General features: G+C 43.4%; 1 pseudogene; it reads left to right on the top strand.

Annotated features, from left to right (window-relative positions):
- Positions 1–3,991: 3,991 nt before the first annotated feature.
- LOC108383622 (carbonyl reductase [NADPH] 1-like) lies at positions 3,992–17,293 on the top strand (annotated as a pseudogene).
- Positions 17,294–18,643: the final 1,350 nt, after the last annotated feature.

Genomic DNA, 18,643 nt, shown 5'->3' with positions numbered 1-18,643 from the left:
CTCAATAAAGTAGGTATAGAGGGGACAGCCCTCAATATAATAAAGGCCATATAAAACAAACCCACAGCTAACATCATACTGAATGACAAAAAAACTGAAAACTTTTTTCTCTAAGATCAGCATCAAAACAAGGATGCCCACAGTCACCACTTCTATTCAGGAAAGTACTGGAGTTCCTAGCCATAGCAATCACACAAGAAAAAGAGATAAAAGTCATCCAAACTGGTAAGAAGGAAGCAAAACTGTCACTATTTGTGAATGACATGATTCTGTTTATGGAAAACCCTAAACAAAACACTATTAGAACTTGGATTTAGTAAAGCTGCAAGATACAAAATAATATAGAGAATTGGGTTGCATTCCTGTATATTAGTTATGAACTAGTGGAATGAAATCAAGAGAACAATTCCATTTGCAATTGCATCAGAAAGACTAAAATGTTTAGGAAAAAACCTAACTGAGGAGGTGAAAGACCTATACTCTGAAAAATAAAGACACTGATGAAATAAAGTGAAAACAACACAAATAAATGGAAAGCTATCCCTTGCTCATGGATAGGAAGAATTAACATTGTCAAAATGGCCATCCTGCCCAAAGCAATTTACAGATTCAGTACAATCCCTATGGAAGTACCAGTGGCAGTTTTCAATGAACTAGAGTAAATCATCCTAAAAATTATATGGAAATACAGAAGGCTCTGAATGGCCAAAGCAAAACTGAGAAAGAAGAACAAAGCTGGGGTTGTCAGAGTCCCAGATTTCAAGCTACATTACAAAGCTACATTGCTTAAAACTGTATGATACGACCACAAGAACAGACACATAGATCAACAGAACACAATAGAGAGCCCAAGCATATATATTCAATTAATATATGAGAATGGAACCAAGAATATACAATGGAGAAAACTCCATCTCTTCAATAAATCATCTGGGAAAAATTGGAGAATTCTATGCACAAGAAACAGGACCACTGTCTAACACCGTACATGAAAGTCAACTCAAAATGGATTAAAGACCTAAACATAAGACACAAAACCAGAACACTCTTAGTATAAAGCATAGGCAGGCATCTCTTAAACAACAAAAGGAGAAACGTTTTTCTGATATATTTCCCTGGGTAAGGGAAACTAAAGGAAAATTAAACAAGTGGGTCTACATCAAGCTGCTCTGTAAAGCAAAGGGAACCATCAACAAAACAAAAAGGCAACCTACTATATAAGAATATATATGGGAAGGCAGAGCCAAGATAACAGCGTGAGTAGAGCAGCGGAAATCTCCTCCCAAAAACACATATATTTTTGAAAATACAACAAATACAACTCTCCCTAAAAGACAGACCAGAAGACACAGGACAACAGCCAGACTACACCCACACCTGCGAGAACCCAGAGCCTCGCAAAGGGGGTAAGATACAAGCCATAGCCCGGTGGGACCTGAGCGCCCCTCACCCCAGCTCCCGGCAGGAGGAGAGGAGTCAGAGCGGGGAGGGAGAGGGAGCCCAGGACTGCTAAACACCCAGCCCTAGCCATCCGCAACAGAGCACAGACACACAGTGTGTGTGTGGGGTGCTGGAAACTAGGGGAAGAGGACAGTAAGACCTGTGAGTGGGTGCCTGCAGCCAGTGCCCCAGGGACAAAGAAAAATGAGTGCTTTTTGAAAGTCTTAAAGGGACAGGGACCCCACAGCTGGACAGAAGCATCCCGGGACACCGCTGGGAATCCGGGGGAACTCTGGGCACCCTAAACCCCTGTGCAGCAGGGCGGTTCAGAAGCCCCTCACAGAGATAAACAACCTCTCAGGCATTTCCCCTCCGAAGCGGCTCCGCCATATCGGAGCGGCAGCCCAAGGCAGGCCACAGCCACAGCAACTGTGGAGCTAAACTCCATAGAAGCCAGGCAGGAATCAGAGGCCCCGTCTGCACGCAGCTGCCCAGCACAAGCCACTAGAGGTTGCTGTTCTCCCAGGAGAGGAAGGCCACGAACCAACACGAAGGGAAGTTCTCCCAGCCATCACTCGCCCCAGCTCCACAAACTATCTCTATCGCCATGAAAAGGCAGAATCTAAGACAGACAAAAATCACAGAGACAACATCTGAAAAGGAGATAGACCTAACCAGTCTTCCTGAAAAAGAATTCAAAATAAAAATCATAAACATGCTGACGGAGATGCAGAGAGATATACAAGAGCTAAGGGATGAAGTCCAGAGGGAGATTACAGACGCCGGGAAAGAGATTACAGAAGTGAAACAAACTCTGGAAGGATTTATAAGCAGAATGGATAAGATGCAAGAGGCCATTGATGGAAGAGAAACCAGAGAACAGGAATGCATAGAAGCTGATGCAGAGAGAGATAAAAGGATATCCAGGAATGAAACAATATTAAGAGAACTGTGTGACCAATCCAAAAGGAACAATATCCTCATTATAGCAGTACCAGAGGAAGAAGAGAGAGAAAAAGGGATAGAAAGTGTCTTTGAAGAAATAATTGCTGAGAATTTCCACAAAATGGGGGAGGAAATAGTTGCTCAGACTACGGAAGTACACAGAACTCCCAACAGAAAGAACCCAAAGAGGACAACACCAAGACACATAATAATTAAAATGGCAAAGATCAAGGACAAGGACAGAGTATTAAAGGCAGCAAGAGAGAGAAAAAAGGTCACCTAGAAAGAAAAACCCATCAGGCTATCATCAGACTTCTCAAGAGAAACCTTACAGGCCAGAAGAGAATGGCATGATATATTTAATGCAGTGAAACAGAAGGACCTTGAACCAAGGATACTGTATCCACAAAGATTATTATTTAAATATGAAGGAGGGATTAAACAATTCCCAGACAAGCAAAAGTTGAGGGAATTTGCCTCCCACAAACCACCTCTACAGGGTATTTTAGAGGGACTGCTCTAGATGGAAGCACTCCTAAAAAGAGCACAGAACAAAACACCCAACATATGAAGAATGGAGGAGGAAGAATAAAAAGGGAGAGAAATAATTACCAGGCTGCATTTATAATAGCTCAATAAGTGAGTTAAGTTAGACAGTAAGGTAGTAAAGAAGCTAACCTTGAACCTTTGGTAACCATGAATCTAAATCCTACAATGGCAATAAGTACCTATCTTTCAATAATCACCCTAAATGTAAATGGACTGAATGCACCAATCAAAAGACACAGAGTAATAGAATGGACAAAAAAGCAAGACCCATCTATATGCTGCTTGCAAGAGACTCACCTAAACCCAAAGACATGCACAGATTAAAAGTCAAGGGATGGAAAAAGATATTTCATGCAAACAATAGGGAGAAAAAAGCAGATGTTGCAATACTAGTATCAGACAAAATAGACTTCAAAACAAAGAAAGTAACAAGAGATAAATAAGGACATTACATAATGATAAAGTGCTCAGTCCAACAAGAGGACATAACCATTATAAACATATATGCACCCAATACAGGCGCACCAATATATGTAAAGCAAATACTAACAGAATTAAAGGAGGAAATAGAATGCAATGTATTCGTTTTGGGAGACTTTAACACACCACTCACTCCAAAGGACAGATCCCCCAGACAGAAAATAAGTAAGGACACAAAGGCACTGAACAACACACTAGAACAGATGGACCTAATAGACACATATAGAACTCTACATCCAAAAGCAACAGGATACACATTCTTCTCAAGTGCACATGGAACATTCTCCAGAATAGACCACATACTAGGCCACAAAAAGAGCCTCAGTAAATTCCGAAAGATTGATATCCTACCAACCAATTTTTCAGACCACAAAGATATAAAACTAGAAATTAATTGTACAAAGAAAGCAAAAAGGCCTACAAACACATGGAGACTTAACAACATGCTCCTAAATAATCAATGGATCAACTACCAAATTAAAATGGAAATCCAGCAATATATGGAAACAAATGACAACAACAACACAAAGCCCCAACTTCTGTGGGACGCAGCAAAAGCAGTCTTAAGAGGAAAGTATATACCAATCAGGACATAAATAAAGAAGGAAGAACAATTCCAAATGAATAGTCTAATGTCACAATTATCAAAACTGGAAAAAGAAGAACAAATGAGGCCTAAGGTCAGCAGAAGGAGGGACATAATAAAGATCAGAGAAGAAATAAATAAAATTGAGAAGAATAAAACAATAGAAAAAATCAATGAAACCAAGAGCTGGTTCTTCAAGAAAATAAACAAAATAGTTAAGCCTCTAACCAGACTTATTAAGAGAAAAATAAAGTCAACACACATCAACAGAATCAGAAATGAGAAAGGAAAAATCACGACGGACCCCACAGAAATACAAAGAATTATTAGAGAATACTATGAAAACCTATATGTTAATAAGCTGGAAAACCCAGGAGAAATGGACAACTTCATAGAAAAATACAACCTTCCAAGACTGACCCAGAAAGAAACAGAAAATCTAAACAGACCGATTATCAGCAACGAAATTGATTCAGTAATCAAAAAACTACCCAAGAACAAAACCCACAGGCCAGATGGATTTACCTCAGAATTTTATCAGACAGAGAAGACATAGTACCCATTCTCCATAAAGTTTTCCAAAAAATAGAAGAGGAGGGAATACTCCCAAACCCATTCTATGAAGCCAACATCACCCTAATACCAAAACCAGGCAAAGACCCCACCAAAAAAGAAAACTACCGACCAATATCCCTGATGAACGTAGATGCAAAAATACTCAACAAAACATTAGCAAACCGAATTAAAAAATACATCAAAAGGATCATACACCATGACCAACTGGGATTCATGCCAGGGATGTAAGGATGGTACAACATCCAAAAATCCATCAACATCATCCACCACATCAACAAAAAGAAGGACAAAAACCACATGATCATCTCCATAGATGTTGAAAAAGCATTGGACAAAATTCAACAACCATTCATGATAAAAACTCTCAACAAAATGGGCATAGAGGGCAAGTACCTCAACATAATAAAGGCCATATATGATAAACCCACAGCCAGCATTATACTGAACAGCAAGAAGCTAAAGGCATTTCCTCTGAGATCAGGAACAAGACAGGGATGACCACTCTCCCCACTGTTATTCAACATAGTACTGGAGGTCCTAGCCACGGCAATCAGACAAAACAAAGAAATACAAGGAATCCAGATTGGTAAAAAAGAAGTCAAACTGTCACTATTTGCAGATGACATGATATTGTACATTAAAAAACCCTAAAGACTCCATTGCAAAACTACTAGAACTAATATCGAAATTCAGCAAAGTTGCAGGATACAAAATTAACACACGTGGCTTTCCTATACACCAACAATGAACTAATAGAAAGAGAAATCAGGAAAACAATTCCATTCACAGTACAATCAAAAAGAATAAAATACCTAGGAATAAACCTAACCAAGGAAGTGAAAGACCTATACCCTGAAAACTATAAGACACTCCTAACAGAAATTTAAGAGGACACTAACAAATGGAAACTCATCCCATGCTCCTGGCTAGGAAGAATTAATATCATCAAAATGGCCATCCTGCCCAAAGCAATATATAGATTTGATGCAATCCCTATCAAATTACCAACAGCATTCCTCAATGAACTGGAACAAATAGTTCAGAAATTCACATGGAACCACCAAGACCCCAAATAGCCAAAGCAATCCTGAGAAAGAAGAATACAGTGGGGGGGGATCTCACTCCCCAACTTCAAGCTCTACTACAAAGCCACAGTAATCAAGACAATTTGGTACTGGCACAAGAACAGAGCCACAGACCAGTGGAACAGAATAGAGACTCCAGATATTAACCCAAACATATATGGCCAATTAATATACAATAAAGGAGCCGTGGACATACAATGGGGAAATGACAGTCTCTTCAACAGATGGTGCTGGCAAAACTGGACACCTACATGTAAGAGAATGAAGCTGGATCACTGTCTAACTCCATACACAAAAGTAAATTCAAAATGGATCAAAGACCTGAATGTAACCATAAAACTCTTGAAAAAAACATAGGCAAAAATCTCATGGACATAAACATGAGTGACTTCTTCATGAACATATCTCCCCAGGCAAGGGAAACAAAAGCAAAAATGACCAAGTAGGACTATATCAAGCTAAAAAGCTTCTGTACAGCAAAGCACACCATCAATAGAACAAAAAGGTATCCTACAGTGTGGGAGAATATATTCATAAATGACAGATCCAATGAAGGGCTGACATCCAAAATATATAAAGAGCTCACACACCTCAACAAACAAAAAGCAAATAATCCAATTAAAAAATGGGCAGAGGAGCTGAAAAGACAGTTCTCTAAAGAAGAAATTCAGATGGCCAACAGACACATGAAAAGATGCTCCACATCGCTTGTTATCAGAGAAATGCAAATTAAAACCACAATGAGATATCACCTCAAACCAGTATGGATCGCCATCATTGAAAAGACAATCAACAACAAACGTTGGCGAGGTTGTGGAGAACCCTCCTACACTGCTGGTGGGAATGTAAATTAGTTCAACCATTGTGGAAAGCAGTATGGAGGTTCCTCAGAATGCTCAAAATAGAAATACCATTTGACCCAGGAATTCCACTCCTAGGAATTTACCCTAAGGATGCAGCACTCCAGTTTCAAAAGACAGATGCACCCCTATGTTTATCGCTGCACTATTTTCAATAGCCAAGATATGGAAGCAACCTAAATGTCCATCAGTAGATGAATGGATAAAGAAGATGTGGTATATATACACAATGGAATATTACTCAGCCATAAAAAAAAACAGATCCTACCATTTGCAACCACATGGATGGAGCTAGAGGGTATTATGCTCAGTGAAATAAGCCAGGCAGAGAAAGACAAGTACCAAGTAATTTCACTCATATGTGGAGTATAAGAACAAAGGAAAAATGAAGGTTCAAAACAGCAGCAGAACCACAGAACCGAAGAATGGACTAATAGTTACCAAAGGGAAAGGGACTGGGGAGGATGGGTGGGAAGGGAGGGACAAGGGCAGGGAAAAAGAAAGGGGGCATTACAATTAGCATATATGGTGTGTGGGGGCACTGGGAGGGCTGTACAACACAGGGAAGACAAGTAGTGATTTTTACAGCATCTTACTATGCTGATGAACAGTGACTATGAAGGGGTATGTGGGGGGGACTTTGTGAAGGGGGCAGCCTAGTAAACATAATTTTCTTCATGTAATTGTAGATTAATGATACCAAAATAAAAATAATAAAAAGCATATATTAAAAAAAAAGAATATATATGCCCAAATTATAAACCTGATAAGGGGCCAATACAAAAAATAAATAATGAACTGATATGATACAACACCATAAATAACATATAACCCAATAGAAAAAATTGGCAGAGATCCTGAAAGGACACTTTTCCAAAGAATACATACATAGCCAACAGGCACATAAAAATGTGTTCCATATCACTAATCATCAGGGAAATACAAATCAAAACCACAGTGAGATCATCTCACATGAGTCAGAATGGCCGCTGTCCAAAAGACAAGAAATAACAAGTGTTGGTGAAAATGTGGAGAAAAGGGAACCCTCCTTGATGTTGGTCGGACTGTAAATGGGTCCAGCTCTATGGGAAGCAGTTCAGAGGTTTATCCAAAAACTACAATTAGAAACACCAAAGACTCTGCAATTGCAGATCTAGGAATATACCAGGAAAAAAACAAACACCCTGACTTGAAAAGATACATGCACCCTTATATTTCATGCTGTATTATTCACAGTACCTTAGTTATGGAAGGAACCAAAGTGTCCATCAGCAGGTAGTGGATAAAGAAGAGGTGGTGCATAGACACAATGGAATATTACTCAGCAATAAAAAGAAGGAATTCTTGCCATTTGCAACTACATGGATTGACCTAGACGGTATTGTGCTAAGTTATATCAGCCAGCTGAGAAACACAAATAACCTATGATTTTACATACATGGGAAACGATGAACAAAATGAAACAAATGAAAAAAAACAGAAAAAGACTTAGAGACACTGGGAAGTGACAGGTGGTTACCATGGGGAAGAGACTGAGATAAGTGGGTGAAATAGATGAAGGGGATAAAGAAGCGCAAAATCCAAATCATATTTAGGTTAGTCATGGGAAAGAAAGAGAACACAGCACAGGGATACAGTCAGTAGTTTTGTAAAATCTTTCTATGTTGTCAGATAGTAACTACACTAGTTGGGTGAGCATTTAATAGCATGGATTATAGTTGGATAACTATGTTGTATTTTTGAAACCCATATCGTTTATCAAACTATATTTCAACAAAAAAGGACACAGGAAAATGGTCAGGATGGTCGTAGGAGTGCAGTGAAGATTAAGTGCAGGGACACAGATGCAAACATTGGAAGCACACGGGAAGGGAAAGTGAGTGATAACGTGAGAGCCTGGGAGTGGCCCTAACACAGCAGGGCAGTGACAAGGAGCTGCTCCCTGCCCCCCACCAAGTCCGGCGCCTCTGGGCCTCGGGGAGGGCACCCCACTGCCCTCCTTCACAGAAGCACCCAAAAAGAGACTAAAAGACGCCTCTGCTCTCAGGATTATTTTTACTCTTCACCAGTGAATGTCAGGCGTTTGGGAATTTAAAGGGATGGTCCCCAAAAGATAAGGGCAAGGCCTTACTGTAAAGGAGAGGTTACCTTCCCAGTGCCACCTGCACCCGACTGTGAAGGTCCTTCCCTGGAATTTATTTTTCTGAATTGCCACGGAGGAACATTTTTCTCTAGATCAATACCTGATCACTTCAACTCCTAGGATGCAAATGTATTCTCATCCCACAAGCATGGTTTATTCACCTTAATTAACTAAAAATGACACCGAAGTAAACGTAACACTTATTAAGTTGGACCCGTGAGAAAACGAAAAGGCAGGACTTTTCGCAAACCTAGTGATTATGTAACCATGAAAAATGACACATTCCAAACAAAACCTAAGTACCCAGGGAGAGCTCATACACATTCCTTGCCACCTGGGGGCACCTGGGCTCACACTGGGGGACCAGCCCCGTGCACAGCACCCGTCCCATCACAGGACCCAGTGTCCCTAATCCTGTCTCCTGAGTTTCTCTCTTCCTAAGGAAGCGCGGGGCTCACTGTCCTCAGAACCGCTTCCTGGGCCCAAGTCACCTCACTGCCTCTTGGGGAAGAGCAAGCAAACCCACTCTGCAGGGGGATGGGCCCGACCCAGCCATCACTCTGCTCCCGCTCTCCAGGGGTCCTCCCAAAGCAGTGTCCCTCCCCTGCCCTGACTCTCACCTCCTACTGAGCCCTCGCCAACCTGTGCTGCTTTGGGGAAGCGCACCTCTTCACCCAGAATGTGTTACTGGCTCTGAAGTGGGATCACGTGAGTGCTGTGTCCTGCTGGGCCCAGGGGGCCTCACCTGGAGAGGCCGACCGGGGGGCAGGACGAATCCTTCCAGGATACTTGGCTCCTCCTGGAGGGAGGGTCACAGGTGGGTCTTCCCTCTCTGAATCACAACGCTGGTTCCCAGAAACCATTACAGAGCAGGTTCTCTGGACTGTGCCAGGCCTTTGCAGCCTCGATGCCCTCAGCTAGCAGGCCCGTCTGCCTTCAACACCATCATCCCCACACAGCCCAGCCATGTCATCCTACAGCCGAGTGGTGCTGGTTACTGGGGCCAACAGGGGCATTGGCTTGGCCATTGTACGCAGCCTGTGCCAGCAGTTCTCGGGGGACGTGGTGCTCACGGCGCTGCACGCAGCACAGGGTCATGCGGCCGTGCAGCAGCTGCAGGCCGAGGGCCTGAGCCCGCGCTTCCTCCTGCTGGACATCTGCAACCGGCAGAGCATCCGGGCCCTGCGGGACTTCCTGCTCAAGGAGTACGGGGGCCTCGACGTGCTGGTCAACAATGCGGGGATAGGCTTCAATGGTAACGAAGGGATGGGTGCTGGAAAGGGACCCCTCTGTGAGGGTGTCCAGCCAGGGTGGGCTGGGGATTCTCCTGAGCCACTGTGGGGCCTGTATGTCCTGCAGAAACCAGACGGGCTCCCTAGGGAAAGACATCACACTTCGGGCATCAGGGGCATTCAAATCCTCCAAGATATACAAGGCTTTCAGGCAAAGGATCTTTGTATTATCATAAAGCAGACTCTTAGGGCCTCCTCCACATGTCTAGTTTCTGTTAATGGGACTGGGGAGCAGTTTAGTAAATTTTTAACTCACTTCAAAATAAACAAGAAATTGAGAAGAATGACACACAGAGATCCCATCCTGCACACTTCTCATAGCCTTCTCTAATGGTGCCAACTTACACACTTCGTAGCTTTAAAGAGCCAGGAAACTGACCTTGACACAATACCATTATCAGAACTCAAATGTTACGTACAATTGACCACATTTCACAGGCAAGAAAATAGTCTATCTTTCTGCAGAATTATCCCACATGGCTACTATTTAGGACTCTGTTTTCTTGCTCCTGGAAGAACAGATGATCCCACAAGATTGCATTTTCAAGCACAAATGGCCATGAAAACCAACCTTTTTGGTACCCGAGATGTCTGCACGGAGCTGCTGCCTCTAGTGAGACCCCAAGGTGAGTCTGGTGAGCAGCCCCAATGGAGCGTCTCTGGCAGGATCAGGCCCCGCTGTCCCTGACCTCGTCCCCAGCACGGCCCCCTCTCCCTGCTCTGCTACACTGGTCCTCGGGGTGTGTCTCCTCAGGGCCAGGGGCCCCTCTCCCACGACTACACACTTGTCAGTGGCCATCGGTGCTTCTCTCCGTGGCACAACCGCCTCTTTCTCTTCTTCAACTCTTCAGTCCAGCTGTCCCGACAGGCCCTTCACTTGCTCCCTGCCCCTCACGCCTGCAGGTCCCTGAGCATGGCTTCCTGCCCTCTGCCCTCCCCGCCTGTCTCTAGTGTGATCTTATTCCAGCAAACAGAGCCTTCTCCACCCCAATTTATTAGGCCTTCCAAAACCCTGTCAGCTGCCTAGAACACATCCAGAGCTCGTGACACTCAATTATCTGTTACTGTCAGTCAATATTGTCCTGACGCACATCCCTCCCCTAGAGTCCTCCTTACATAATACATTTCAAAGTACACTCACCCTTACCCAAACCTTTTGGACTCTGACTTAATCCACCCCCTCGGATGCTAGAGCTCACCATAACCACCTCCTACTATCATTAACCAGACCCCAGGTATTATCCACCTGAGTTTCTCCCCAGGCCTCTGCCCCCAGCCCTACAACAGATGCTCAGATGTCATTTGAGGCAATTGGAACCCCAATAAGGGACCCTCCTATTGAGGCCACTCCTTCCTGAGCATTCTCTGTACTCTGAATGCTTACTCCCTCCATAAAGTGCTTTAGGAGCAAAGTCCAGGCCCTCAGCATGGCTTGTAGGTCTCTCTCTCATCTGACTTGCCTTTGTCCCGGCCTGTGTTACTTCTCCTTTACCAGGACTAATAGACTGTGCAAAACAGACTATCATGTTACTTTGGAGGTGACCTCCTGCACCACCCACTCCAAGGTGTGGGATGGGATGGGGAAACACCACCCACTCAACACACCAAATAAGACGTGCAGATACTTTGAGAAAGATTAAAGCTCTGGCTTGGAATTGACAATATGCATATACAGTCTGTTCTGAGTTCTTCCCAGTTCCCTGTACTGTCCCCCGGGAAAGTTCTACTGTATCTTCATGATTTAGCTCAGTCAGGCCTCAAAATGCAGCTCTTTTGAATGGCACCCTGACTCTTACATTCACCCCAGCACCTGGGAGCAGGGTGGCATTCCTTACGCCACAACCACACATCCTATGTGTATTCCTGTTAAAATGCATACTAAGGACTTCTGGCCAATTCTTTTACGTGTTTTATTTACCTGCCCTGTGCGAGTTGTTGCAGGCACTGTCCTTGTCTCAGGTGGAGGACAGATGGCACTCCTGACCTGCCAAATCAGCCTTAAATGAAAGGATCAACAGTCCCTCTCTAAAGCGGGAGATAGTGGAAATGGAAACTCATGCAATATTCTGTGCATTAGACCAAGGTTTTGTAATCTTTTGAAGTAGGAGAGTTCTGCCATCATTTCAGGGGAAAGGCAGCCACATTGTTAATGGAATCCTGACTTTATTAGCTCATTTTCACTAAAGAGTCTGGGAGAAATCCCAGCTAGGAAACCAAAAGCAAATACTGCCCTCCCCCCCACACCAGATAAAAGAGTGCAAAGCAAAGTCCTGAAGGGTTTCCGCAGTAGAGACTTTCCAGAAGAGCACTGTTCCATCTGGGTTTTCTTGGCAAAAGAGGAAGGGGGTGAGATTGGTGACCTTCAAGATCACTGAGGAAGAATACATGTGAATTTCTTTTTATTATTTCTTTTTTTAAACAAAAGGTATTCTTAAATAACTCACCTCATAAAATACAAGAGTTTACAATGTCCAGGTACCCATGACAGAGCTTAACCAATCCAGCAATATCCTCCCGGTTCACATAAACTTGCCGTCATTCTGAATTTGAAGAACAATGTTAGGCAGTTTGTCCTATTCTCCTTGAATTATATTATACATGTATTTTAAAAATATAAGGAATTATATGTTTGAGTAATACCTATATTGAAATCCTAACACTCTTGTGCATCAGATATTAACTTAAAGACATCTAGGAGGACATAAATGGTCTTCTTAGGGCTACACTTACCAAGTACTCCTTTGAGGAAACTGTAACCAAATTCAGTTTGAGAAGGGCTGCTTCTCAACTTCCTGTGGTCTGAAAAATTCACAGCAGGAAGCTGGGATGAAAATCACATTGCTAAAGCTCTCTTCCACTTCTGACAATTTGTGTTTAGACGGATGGGTGGGTGGATATATCCTGATGCAGCAGGCTGGGTATTTTATATACTGTCCAGAAAAAGACATGGGGTCTGAAGGAGTCTCAAGGTCACGTGCACAGCCAGATGCAGACTTGGACGTGTGGTCTCCAGCCTGATTGCTCTTCCAAGTATTCCAAGGTCCTCAAATCTCTTATGCCAAGAGTCTCATTTGTCAGGTGAAACTTCACCCAGCCAGTCCAGAGGGTCAGTCCATGGAAGGCCTCAACCGATTTGGGGCCACGGTGTTTCCATTTACTTACCCTTTAGACGGAAAACATGGCTTCCCTAAAATAGCTTTATTGATCTGATAAAATGGATGGCGTGAATCAAGTATTAGCACCACCAGAGAAGTGGTTCTTTTTAAATTGGTGTCATGCTTTTGCCTCCATCAGAGTGACTATTAAAGGGCAACTGCTTCACACACACACACACACACACACACACACACACACACACACACACATACACACACACAGTAGTAAAATAATGCCTGGACGTCCTATAGCCCTTCATGGAGGATTGGCTCTGCTCAGGCCAGTAGAGTGTCTAGGAAATGCCCTGTGGCAGCCATGAGCACACTGCAGAGAAATAAATGTCTGCATCCAACTCCTGCTGTGTAACCTTCAGCAAGTGCTTCCAGCTTCTGTGTGTGTTTCCTGTCCTGAGGTGTCAGACCACAAGGGTCCACAGTCTCACCCAGCTGTGTGGGGATGCCCCCAGAAGGCTCCCCTGTCCTTCTTGGGAGCATGACCAGTGGGGTGAAAAGCTTAGGGGAAGACAGACCTGGATGCAGCCGCACATCCAGGAATTTACCACAAACCCTGTGGCCTCCCTGTTCAGGCTTCCCCAGTGCACACAGACAAGTGTTTTCACAGCTGGTTTAGACCTCCTGGGATGGATGATACCGAATAGAGAAGAGGTCATCCCTACTCTATACAGTATAAACAGTCCAGAGAGAGTTGCTAGAGTTTCTCCATCTCCTGCCTAGACTAAAGGCATGGGGGAAATTGGTGTGACTGTGTGATTGCAACTGCATTCTCCTCTTCCAGTCACCAGCTCTGGCTGACTCCCTGCTGCTTTATTTCCCTACATCCCCTCTAGTATTTTGCAATTTGAAGTCAAGACACATGTATTATTTTTTTATGAGTGGCTAAGCAGTATTTTAGAAAATGACATATATTCTAGTAGGACCTCTAAGTGGTGGGTTCTACATTTGACACATAGATTCAATTGATTCTTACAATTTACATGATCTATGGGAAAGGGAGGTCACAAATATCAACCTGGTTCTAAATTATTCATCTTAGAAGATTTTTGGCAGTAAATAAAACTTTATGTCATTCCCTTTAAGTGTCTCTACAGATTATTTACTGTGGATCATATTGCCATGGATTATCATTTTTTCTCTTTTTTTGCCCCACAACTCCTTCAGTGGGATGGGGATCCCCATTCTCTGTTGGTGACAGCCTTCCCTGAGTGTGCACAGCAGAGAGACAGCTTTCCAGGCTCCTTTGTCTCTATTTGGTAGTATGCTCTCATGACATTCTTATAATATTTTACATATCGATTTGAATATGAGCATTATAAACCAATTTTCATAAATGTTAATATAAATTCATCTTTGAATACCTAGTATATTTTCCAAAATTATTAGTGAGAAACATGTAATGGCTTTACACTTTTAACAGCTTTTTGAGATATAATTCTCATACCATGCACTTCACCAACTTAACGCTACAACTCACTGATGCTTAATATTCATGCTCAGTTGTGGAAACATCACCACATTCAAGATTACAGCACTGCAATGCCCCAAAAAGAAATCCTGGGCCCTTTAACCATTCACCATCTTTTCCCACATTCCCTAAGCAGGCACTATTCTGCATTCTGTGTCAAGCTTTCTTGGTCTGGACATCCCATATAAGTAGAATCATATAATATGTTCTTTGCAATTGGCCTCTTTAATTTGGCACGATGTGCTCAAGCCTCATCATGTGGCAGCATGGGGCAGCAGGCCATTCCTTTTTCAAGCATCCCTTTAAATGTTCACGTTTCCACTGCCCCACACCAGGACCATATTATTGGGCCCTTAGTCACAACTCACAAGTTCATAAAACTAGACAGAAAAGCATGCCATTCAGCCCACTGAGCTGTGTTGTTTACCCTGGTTGGAGCACAGCAGCCTCCTTCCAAACCACGTGCTGTGCATTCACCTTGGAACCGCCATCACTAAACCCATCGGCTCTTTCTTGGTCAGGAGACACCTGTTCACAGAGCACGGACCCTGTGACTGTAAGGTGCACAGGTGGACCCAAGCTGACTTAGGGGGAACAAAGCTGTCTTCTCATGAATGCAAAAAGCACCTCCTTACAACCCTTAGCATGTTCATTATACACATTTTCATTTTCTTCTGGACCTTGTGGGCACTGCCCTCCCATGAGAACACTTCCTGACATCTTAAAGTGACACTTGTGGCAGGTTTCAAGATGGCATCATGTCCTTTACTCTCACAGGCAGTCCTCATTAATTCTCACAGCAGCTAGTAATGATCTTGCAAAGAACAAACCCCAGACATATTTGGTATTTATCATTCTTGTGCACGCCTTTCTACTTACTCGTATCTGTTGAATTTTAGGCAGAGTGGTGAATCTCTCTAGCACACTGAGCTTGGTAGCTCTAAAACCTGCAGCCTGGAACTGCAGCAGAAGTTTACAAGTGAGACCATCACAGAGGAGGAGCTGGTGGGGCTCATGAACAAGTTTGTGGAAGATACAAAGAATGGAGTGCACTTGAAGGAGGGCTGACCTTCTATGAAATTGGTTCCCTATGCAGTGTCAAAGGTCGGCCTCACAGTCCTGTCCAGAATCCTGGCCCGGAAACTGAGTGAGCAGAGGACAGGGGACAAGATACTCCTGAATTCCTGCTGTCCCGGATGGGTCAGAACCGACATAGGGGGACCCGAGGCCTTGAAAAGCCCAAAGGAAGGAGCAGAGACCACCGTGTACTTGGCCCTTTTGCCATCAAAAGCTGAAGGCCCTCACGGAGAGTTTGTTTTGGAGAAGAATGTTGTACAATGGGAACCTGGCGTAGAGCTGCCTGCATGGATGCAAATATATGGAGAGCTGTGACTGACCAAAAGGACCTTAATACTGTCAAAAGTGTCCTAGCGCAAACAAACAATAAGAATGATGGAGTACTCACTCTGAGTGGGATACCAATTCTGTGAAATCTTTAGTAATTTCCTCTGTGATAAAAGGGGTCAAAAAGTGGGAAGATGATAATAATGAATGAACATCTTAGATGAATAAATGGTTCTTTACAAATGTCTGTTTGTGCTGATTGTTTACAGGCCAGCCAGCTCAGGGAGTTAATGACATAAAGGTTAGGCCAAAGCAAGGGACAGGATAACTCAGGGGTTGGCAAACAGTATAGAATGAGCCAGATACAAATGACATTCAGCTTTGCAGACTACATGGAACAGGCCTGATGCCTACTTCACCAGCCTCTTGTTTTATTACCTGCATGAAACCAAGGAGAGAATGCATAGCTGTGCTTTCACACCAAACTGTTTGAGATCGAAACGGTAGCAAAGTGTGAATTCTCAGACAGCCTTTGTAAGAAATACACATCCATGAAGGAATCTGAAATAACTGGGGGTAGAATGAACATGGATTAGGTCCAGATTTCATAACTATTTTTCATTAAACATATGCAAACTTATTAGAAAGAAAAGTGATGGCCCCTGAAGCAAGGGTAGGGCCCTTATTTTAAAAGGGATGTTGACCTTGCAAGTTTCAACCTCAACAGAGCTGTGAATTTCCTTCCCTTAACTTGTTTGTCTAAACTGATATAGCACTAAAATCAATTTCTGTGATAGGACATTTGATTCTCAGCTGCTGGTCTGTAAATGTATTTTGGTATCACAAAAAAATTTCTTTTTTCTCCAGAGGTTAAATATAATAGCTTATTAGATATACCATTTCTTAACTTTGACCTGGAACAGAACCAATAAATTTGACATTTTGTAGATTTAGGGATTATAGAATCACGAAATGAAACAACCAATCATCGGTCTGGCACAGAGTTAGAGCTCATACATACCTCTCCCACCTGGAGCACACCTGGACTCCCACCAGGGCATGAACCCTGCCCACAGTGAAAGTCTAATCACAGGACCTATTTTCTCTAACTCTCCTTCTTGGGTTTCTCTTAAGGAAGCACAACGATCATTTTTGTCCCCAGAAACAGTTAACCTATTCAAGTAATATCACTGCATCTTAGGGAAATCAAATCCATTCTGCAGGGAGATGGGCCCACAGCCAAGCCAATGACTCAGGGTATCCTCAGGAATAGGATCTCCACCACACACTGAGCCATTACTACCATGTGTTGGTTTGGGGTAGCATGCCTGTCCACCTCTCCATCCAGATCATATGAGTGCTGTGCCCAGGTTTGTCCAAGGTGCCTAACTGTGTACAAGTGAGCCAAGAGTTTTTCCATTAGGAACTTTCTGGAACAATCTGACTCCAACTCTCAGGGGGAGATATTTTCTTAGTCTAGGGCAAAAAACCTTTGAAACCAAAATCAGTCAAAGGTAGAAATAAAGTGGGAGAAACTCATATATTGCTTACAAGCATCTGTCCATGTCTACTCACCCATGTCTTTCATGACCCGGCTGCAAAAAGGGTTGCCACACAACCTCTCCAGTCCAGATATGCCCTAGTTCCCCTGTAACTACCCATTGTATGGAGATGGACTACCTCTCTGCACCCGTTGGAAACACCTGTTGATATGGAGATGCACTAAGCCCAGGCTAGAGATTCCACAAATCTTACAATTTTACCCACAGGCCACCCGTCCAGAAATCTCGCCTAACAATCTACTCACTCCTCACCTTCCACAAGCAGCCCTATGTGAGAAAACTGGAGCACTGTAACCAGACTAATAAGATACAATAACAACAGCAATACAATCACGATATTCCTCAAGCTGGAGAATTCACCTAGTTCAAAGTCCTACACTGATAAGTCCATAGCTCACCCATTCCACAGGAAGTCAGTAGCGGAATGGGTCAGGAGTTCAAAACAATCATCACCCAGCAGCTGCAGCCAGGGGGCATGTACAGGACACAGAGATTTTAAAAGCAAATAACCTTAAGGGAGATAAGATACATGCCTTAATGACACCAGCTTAGGCAAATCTTGTCCATCAGGTGGGATGCATGTGATAGGACAGAGGCAGGAATAGGATCTCGTACTTGTCTAGCATACCAGACTTTCACCCCTCTCCCTGTGGGAGTTACAGATGAGTAATATATAGGGCTATGCTAGGTATGTGCACTGGCCATAAATATAAAATAAAACTTACCATACGATGCTGTCACCACCGTGATCTTTGGGGGCCACACTATTGTTACTCCAGGAACGTGTGGTATGCCAGCTTCCAGGCCTTTTCCCAATGTGCCAAAGGGCCAGCCATTGTGGGTCCATGCGTTGAGAAGTCCAGTGCCATGTCCACTCAACACTGTCTCCAGCATTTAATGCACTTGGGGCGAGCAGCGGGATTTTGCTCTGATGGCCATATCGTGGTTTCAATATCTATTCTTTGGTTGGTACATACAGAACTTTAAGAGAGGCACCAATGTGTCTTAGAATGTCCACAGGGCTCAAGGCTCCTTTTGGGGCTTCTCATTCAGTGCCATAGCACTGTCCATAGGCAAACAGACGAGTGCCATAAAGTATTGGTGTCTGACTTCAGACCAGACTTCAACAAACCATGGTTCCTC

The sequence above is a fragment of the Manis javanica genome, chromosome 3 (genome assembly GCF_040802235.1).
Source record: "Manis javanica isolate MJ-LG chromosome 3, MJ_LKY, whole genome shotgun sequence".
NCBI classification, from domain to species: Eukaryota; Metazoa; Chordata; class Mammalia; order Pholidota; family Manidae; genus Manis; species Manis javanica.
This window is presented reverse-complemented; position numbering and strand designations above follow the sequence as displayed.